Source organism: Meleagris gallopavo, chromosome 17, assembly GCF_000146605.3.
Source record: "Meleagris gallopavo isolate NT-WF06-2002-E0010 breed Aviagen turkey brand Nicholas breeding stock chromosome 17, Turkey_5.1, whole genome shotgun sequence".
Taxonomy (NCBI): Eukaryota; Metazoa; Chordata; class Aves; order Galliformes; family Phasianidae; genus Meleagris; species Meleagris gallopavo.
In genome coordinates this window covers 10,147,372-10,155,372 of record NC_015027.2, presented here as the reverse complement: position 1 = coordinate 10,155,372, position 8,001 = coordinate 10,147,372, and the positions used below count along the sequence as shown (strand labels likewise).

At 44.6% G+C, this 8,001-nt stretch overlaps 1 long non-coding RNA gene across 1 annotated transcript; it reads right to left on the bottom strand.

The window, feature by feature from the left end:
* Positions 1 to 2,883: 2,883 nt before the first annotated feature.
* LOC109370364 lies at positions 2,884 to 7,258 on the bottom strand. Its single transcript, XR_002120455.1, has 2 exons — positions 7,218 to 7,258; positions 2,884 to 3,843 (listed from the first exon to the last, which is right to left on the bottom strand). It is a non-coding gene; the product is annotated as an uncharacterized LOC109370364 (long non-coding RNA).
* Between the last annotated feature and the right edge of the window lie 743 nt (positions 7,259 to 8,001).

Sequence of the window (8,001 nt, the reverse complement as noted above, 5' to 3'; positions counted from 1 at the left end):
TGAAGCCAAACACTTGGAGAAATTGGCACTGGGCACTGCACAGATCTCAGCTCTCCAACACATCACAACTGCTTTAAACGGCGTTTCTATACTTGGATATGAAATTCACATCCAGACAGCCAACGCCATACAACCTCCCTATGCCATCACGTAACTCGTGTTGCTGACCAATGCAGTGGGAAATCCCAGGCCCTGCCACTGCCTGCTACAAGCCATCATGAGACCAAGAGAAAATGTGTAACTAAGTCAGAATGAAGAATGGTCTTGAGAACGTAGCAACTAGCAACCTGCTCATAGAAAATTCACGAAGAGGAAGAAAGGCAGCACTGCCTGAATTAATTATTTCTTGCAGATGATTCACTTGCCTCTAATTATAGTTGAGCTTCTAAACACAAATGTCAATTAAAATGTTATAGTTCTTCCTGCAGCTGTCATTCATGTGCTGGTGAAGAGATCAAGGCCAGAGCTATTAAAATCCTTTGGAGCTAAACTAGGCGAAAAAGAGCTCCTGGTGGGGTAAAATCCTCCAGAAGGAGCTCTGTCCTCAACGTTTTAGGCTATCATCTGTATTCGACACCAGCCTTCTGCTACGTTCCCAGCAGGTAATCGAGGGCTTTTAGGGATAGTTGCCTTTTTTTCTCTGAAAATGCTGCAGCACACGCAGACCCCCCGCTGCCCTGAAGTGGTGTGGGGGAGCAGGGCAGGACATGCCTGCTTCTGTCTGTCTCCTTAGCAGAAAAGGAAGAAAGATGAAAATAAGCACAGTACCATCCGAATGATCACACCGGGCTCCCTGCCTGTGTGTTGGCTGGTGAGTTGCAGAGAGCAGATGCCTGAGAAATATCAGAGCCCGCTGTATTTCACCTCTGTTAAAAACCATTAGTGAACGTGGTTTGGCATCCCAGCCTTTGCTGGGAAGGGGATCTAAGAAGATACTTCAGCAGTTTGGATAGGACGAGGGGAAATGGTTTCAAACTAAGAGGTGAGAGTTAGATTGTAAAACACTTCTTCCTTATATCTGAGAAGGGTAGTGAGGCACTGGCACAGGCTGCTCAGAGAGGTGGTGGGTGCCCCATTCCTGGAAACAGGCTGCACAGGGCTCTGAGCATCCTATCAAGCTGTAGGTGTCCCTGTGCATTGCAGGAGAGGTGGACTAGATGACCTTTAAAGGTCCCTTCCAACTGAAAAGATTCTATGATGTAGCTGGCGTACGTACCAGGGCAAATCAGGACCCAAAGAGAAGGAGAACCCAAAGGAGGAAGAGCAGCTCTGTGATGAGGACTTCATGCAGAGGGAGCAGCTTTGTAGATGGCCACAGCCATCCTCCCCACGTGTCCCATCAGGATGCAGGCCACACCAGCACTGGGGGACTCTGCCTTGTTAGCAGCCAATTACCCTTAAACTATCCCAGATATCTGAGCATCACCCTCTGATATCAGCAGCACCTGGAGGTAGAGGTTCCTTCCACTGAAGCCTCTATGCCACACTCTTTAAGGCAACAGAGATCTCTTCAGGCAGCTACTGTGCAGCCCTAACCATCATCTCTGCTTGTTCCATCGTTCAAACTTTCCATTGGTCAAAAGTGCCCAAATAACTCAGGTTAGGTATCAGCCAAAATTAATAATCTGCTGCCTCCTGTTCAGCATGCTCAGTACCATCTCAGCTGTTAACTCTGCAGCCTGTAAGCATTTGGAGTTTACAGTTATTTTATTTTCCTAGGACAGATGGCAGACAGCACTGTAGTAGAGGGGCAGATGGCTGTGCACCTATGAGCAAAACAGAAAAAAAACAAAAGCTGCATGGTTAAGCTGAAAAGTGGGCTCTGCTCATAGCGTGTAAATCCAGCTACGTCCACGTGACTTTCATCTCACACATGGAGCTGAGAGTAGGATGGAGCCCTTAGGGTTTATTAAAGCATGAGGCGCGGGGGGAAACTCCATTTTGATACATAGGAAATGGCCTGAGGATAACAAATTCAAGGCAAGCCTGGAACAAGGAGATAATGGATGGCAACCTCATTGGCACAGGACAGCTGTGTGTGATCTCCCTCTTTTGCCATCTTCAGCTGTATCAAGAAAAGTCTGATGAAGGCTGGAGCTTCCAGAGGAAAGGCAGGAGAGAATCACAGCACGTGGCTGTGGGGGGTGGAACCTCAGCCAGCCTGGCTCCTCCAGATCAGGTACCCAGCTGTAGGGTTGAAGGGCTCTCCCTGCCCAGGGTAGCAAATCTGCATCTGTCAAATCAAAGATAAGATGTGATTTTGTAGATGCTTCAGATAGAGATGTGTCACAAACGCCGTGCATGTGTTACGTTGGATAAAAGTGATGCTGCTTTTTACCATATGAAATCTGATTTCCGGGTAAAGTGTCTGTAATGCAGGGTTATGAGAGAGGAGGTAGAGCTTAAGAACTGCAATTTAGGGCTGTTAAGGAAACCTGGAGTGTGACAGCTATTGGATATCTCAACTGTTCATTTGTCTGGATGGAAAAGAGAAGTGAGATAGAAATGCTCAGACAGGTAAACAGACTGTTCCATGTTACAATAAAATAAACAACAAGGCCATTCAGATAAATATTGTCAGATTCCACCTATTATCTAGCCTAAAATCAAATGCCCAAATTTAAGCTTCATTGCTCAATGCAAAAAAAAAAAGGTGCAAGCCAAACCAAAGGGGTAAATACTAGGAGTATGGGTGAAGCAGGATCATGAGAAATTCAAGGAGAGATTTTTCCAAGGAAGTCTTTTAACAGAAGCTTTGATACAGAAAGGCACATCAGACAAGGCTGACTAACTTATACATCTCCATGTCCTGGAGAATAAAGTGGCTGAAAATCTCTGGGTTTTTATTAGATGTCACGTTCCTCCAAGAAACATTAACTTCCAATATTTGAAATCTCTTAAAGAGAGAGCAAGAAGGTCAGACCCCCAAGAGAGATGTCCCTCCTTGTTCTCCACCAAATAAGTGTCAGATCTTTCAAGCCAACATCAAGAAACCCATGTGTTGAGGCATTTTGTGTTATTTTTTTCCCAACTAATTCCTTTTTTATTCACTTTGAATGCTTGTTTGCCTCCTTGGCTTTCATTTTATAATTAGTCTCCCTGGACAGACCTTGAATCTTTCATTGATTTGCACATGGAGAAGTTACTGTTGGCTATCCTTCTTCTTCTGGAAGGTTTTAATGCCAGGCTACGTACTGCATTCAGGGAAGTTCCAAGAAATGCTTCTAAAGGCTGCTGCCTCAACTTTGCACCAGTTATCTCTCCACAAGTGAAAAATATCCAGACTGTAGAACAGCTGCCAGCTTTGATAGCTCTTGGCAGGAGCTGCTGAATGGCAGAACCCAGTGGTGCTTTCCATCAGTGATGCACGTACAAAGGAGCAGTGCTGGAACTCATTACAGGTTTTATTGTCTTACATAGATCGTGGTTGCTAAGAACAAATGAAGATGATCCAAAAAGTAACAGCAAACTTGCCTTTGCTTGCCGTCTTTTTAGGGGTAAAAGGAGACTGTTAGTCTGGAACTCCTCTATTTGAAATGTAAATGACAAGTAGATAAAATAACCACTCAACAACATGAAATTTGTACTCGTGTCTCATTAGCTTGAGAGGAGAGACACAGAGGGTTGTCATAAGCAGTATAAAGTCCAGTTTCAGGATGCCCCATCCCTGGAGTCACCCAAAGTCAGGCAGGATGGGGATCTGAGCACAACTGAACTGTGGTTGTTCATTGCAGGGAAGTGGGATCAGACAGCCTTGAAAGATCCCTTCCAACTCAATTCTATGGTTCCATAAATCAGAGGTCAGTTCTGTGGCCAGTGCTGTTTAGTAGCTCCATTAGCGACCTGAGCAGTAGAACAAAGCACAGAAATGATTAAAAAAAAAAAACTAGGGTGAGTGGCTGATACACCAGACAGTTGTGTCATTCAGACATCTACAGGCTGGAAAAATGTGAAGAGAAGACCACGAAAGAATCTCAAGGGGAAATGCAGAATCCTGCACCTGGGAAGGAGCAACCCTGTGTACAAGTGTGTAGGACTCCAACCAGCAGGAAAGTCTGTCAATATCTCTATATCTACCAGGACCTTGGAGCCCTGGTGGATCTCAAGCTGATCATGGCAATACCCTTGCAGCAAAGAAGGCCAAAAACTTCATGTGCTGGATTAGGAGAAATATTGCTGCCAGGTTGAGAGATATGATCCTTTCCTTCTACTCAGCAGTGGAATGACATGTCCAGTTCTGGACTCCCCAGTAGAAGAAAGATGTGAACATACTTATGTCTATATGGTATCTGGAAAAGGGTCATGAAGATGCTTAAAGGACTGGAGCATCTGGTGTATGAGAGAAGAAAGAGAGAAGGGACTGCAGAAGAGATAGCTCAGGGAAACCCTTTCAAATGCGTATAAATACCTGATGGGAGTTTTCAGCAGTGCCCATCAACTGAACAAGAAGCAACGAGGACAAACTTAAGCACAGAAGATTCTATCTGAACATCAGGAAACTTCACTGTGGAGGAAATCAAGCACGGGTCACCCAGAAGGGCTGTGAGATATTCTTGGAGATGGTCAATACCCATGTAGAGATAGTCCTGGACAACTTGCTCTAGGTGAAACTGCTTGAATGGAAGGCTTGGTCTAGGGGATCTTGAGAGGTCTCTTCCAGCCTAAAAGACAGGCTGATGCTTTGGGCTTTCTGACTCTGTGGTAGATTTGGAGCCTAAACTCCTTCTGCCTTGTGCAAGAAAAGCCTGGCAGAGACTGTGCACCTGGACTTAGAGGAAACACTGTCAGATTGTGGCATAGGATGTTAGAAATAAAAGCCTAACTGATTCCATTAGGAAATTTGTTATTTGGGAAGGCAGTATAAAACATCATAAAATAAGAAAACGTTTGATCATCAAAGAGCTCTTAGAAAGAATGTGAACTTGCTTGCACTGAGGAAAAAAAAAAAACCTCATTTTTAGCCTGGTTTCATAAAGAACAAAGACAGATGGGATCACTGTCTAGTCTGCCCAACCGTCTGCCAGCCTTTTTGTATAAGTGAATTCAGCCACATAGAGAGGTCTTAGAGATGGGAGGTGACACGAGAACCTGCAGCTGAGGAGAGGGAATCAATGCTATCGGGAAGGCAGGGAGAATACAACCCTGATCTTCTCAAACTGGCCAACAGGCCAACCCAGACTTGTTGTAGTTCATGGCAGCAGATCAAAAACCAGTAGGGAGTGGTTTTTGGGGTGGTAGTGATGCTTCAGGATGACTCAAAAAGAAATAGGCAGGATGTGAGAGTCTGATAAGATTGATGTGTTGTGAGAAGGAACTGAAAAATGCCATCTCACAGAAGGACATCGTGGATGTGCTTCATGTGCCCAGTTAGCATGGCCAGTCCCAATAGAGTCACTGCCTCAGCAATGCCTACCTGCAGACACAGTACTCCTCTGCAAGAAAAGAGCTGTTACCTGCAGAAGCAGCCCAATGCCCAGGCAGGGGTGCCAGATGCTCCTGCTTGCCATGCAACAGAGCCTTGCAGCCCCTCTGGGCTCTGCTGCACTTCACCCCTGGCACAAGCTTCCCCTGCAGCCACCCTCAAATCGAATTTGGGCAGCAGAAGGCACAAGAGCACACTGAATTACTTTTTCCCTTGACCCTGTGGTGCCAAAATTTGGCTTTCCAGAGCCTTAAGAAGGATTGAAGCAGCAATGCTGTGTCTCTGGTACGTGTGCAAGCCAGTTCATTGCACTGCATCAGAGACAGCCCAGGACTAAAATCCACGCCCAGATGTCTTTTCATGTAGAATAGAAACAGAGGAAAATGTTTCACCTCCCTAACTTTGTCTCACCTGCCTTCACCTGGAGGGTGTGAGTGCTGTCTTCTAACTGAGCTACAATGCACCTGCACTGAAGAGCTCAGCCTCTCCTCTGACAAATACAAAATGCACATCAGCTTCCAAGCAGGTGGCTGGAGGGACAGCTTTAATTTTAAAACTCTACCTGGTTCAATATACTCTATTTTCCAATACTTTAAAAAAAAAGAAAAAAGAAAAAAAGAAAATCGAGCTGGCCAAAAGACATCCACTTTGTGGGGAAAAAAAAACAAACATCCTCTAAGCACGACAAAAGCAAAAATATTTACAGGCAACTGGATGGGAAGAAATCAAAATGCACGTATATGTGGTCATGGATGGATCTTTAAAATCACCGTGGATCTGAAGGGTAAATGATGCAAAGCCCTCCAGCTCTGTCTATTGCTCTTCATATAGACAAGCTGCTAGGACTGAGAGACAGAAACATTGCTGCTGTGGAAATCAAGCCAGCCTGGAGTTTTGGCCATAATTTCATTTCTATTGCCATTTTGAAAATTGCCAGTTTTGGTTCAGAAGCCTTTTACCTCCTTACTGGGGAGAAGAAAAAAAAAAGGAATATATGTTATGTGATTATCATATTTTGGTTGTAAGAGTTATTTGTGTGCATGAGAAGTGGAAGGCTTGAGGAGAAAAGACACAATGCAAATGCTGTTTTTGATGTCAATGAACCAATGGACTGGTAATATCTGTAATTAATTGTACTGCTAATTTTAAGGCTATTGTGCAGATTCGTTTAAAGCCTAGATTGAATTTAGTACAATTAGTACAAGTGTTAGATTTGTGTTTTTTTAATGTGCTCTGCATTGTTTCAATTTTAAAAATAACACATATTTGCATTAACAGCACTGATAAATTGAAAGATGCAAGAGTAATCCAACCAAATGACTTTCACTGGAAGGCTGAAAATGTAAGAAGCCACCTTCCTCAGTGCCATTTTTCTCAGGACTGTTTCCATGTCTTTTCAAGTGGGAGAAAAGGATAAGTTCACCAGTATTGCACATAGAGCCCTCCCTTCCCTTTTCAATGCAAATAAAAGGGCAGGAGGTAAAAAGAAAGCTGTTCAATAGGCATCAGAATGAAAATCTATTTTCTATGGAGAGCTTCTAATCCATCCTTCATTGCATATCAGTGGATCTTCCTCATGCCCTCACTATCACCTTTGCCATACTTCTGAGTCCCTACACAGCTGTGAGCCTTCCCCAGACACACATGCATGCAGCATCCCTTGTGGGACCCCACATGTGTGCTGTAGCAAATGGACAGATCAGTACAATGGGAAAGGCACTACAACAAAGGTGTGATAACAAAAGGACTGGCACAACAGAGAGGTGCTATAAAGAAAGGGAAGAAGATTGCTCACCCATATCAGAAGATTCCAGGGAAAAGTTCCAGCAAGGAGGGATCTCCAGAAAGAGATCCTTCCCCAGTGGCAGCCAGCCCTTAAATGAGGTCTAAGAGAGGTGCAACCAGGCTCCATCCCTTCCTATCACACAGCTGAATTGCCTTCACCTGTGCTCCCAGGGCTGATGGGTCCTTTCCCCAGGTGTTCAATCAGTGCTTCAGGCCATTCAACAGTTCCCACACAGCTACCAACCCCTCTTTACCAGATTTCTGGAACCTTTATGGCAGTAGAGGTTGAACCTTCCCACCAAATCCTGTTCCATGTTGTTGCTGTGACAGATGGCAGCAGAAGGGCAGTCTGACAGAATGGCATCTGACATGGAACTGTGTGTGGAGCAAAGGTGTGGAATTGAATTCTTCCATGAGGAAACAATGACACCCATTTATTGATGCTTGCTGGACATTGATGGAGACCAAGCAGTGAGTGTTGGCACAGTGAGGGCTGGGTGGTTTGTTTCAGCTATGGTGACAGCAGCAGTGGGTCACCTCTGTTGATGCAGCTCTTTACCAGTGTGGAATGCAGGCTTCTGTTCATTAGTGTGGCTAATGGTGGTGATTCTATTGAAAATGGATGTTTTGTAGCTGAGAATTTGCACTACCAGTGTTACTGTGCTCATTTTATCTGCTGTAGTTTCCATGGAAATAAATAGGAGGCATTACTTTCAGAGCAACCCACATTATATGTGGCCTGAGGCAATTCCTCTTCATTCAGTGCAGCTTAGGCAAACTAAAAGGTTGGACAC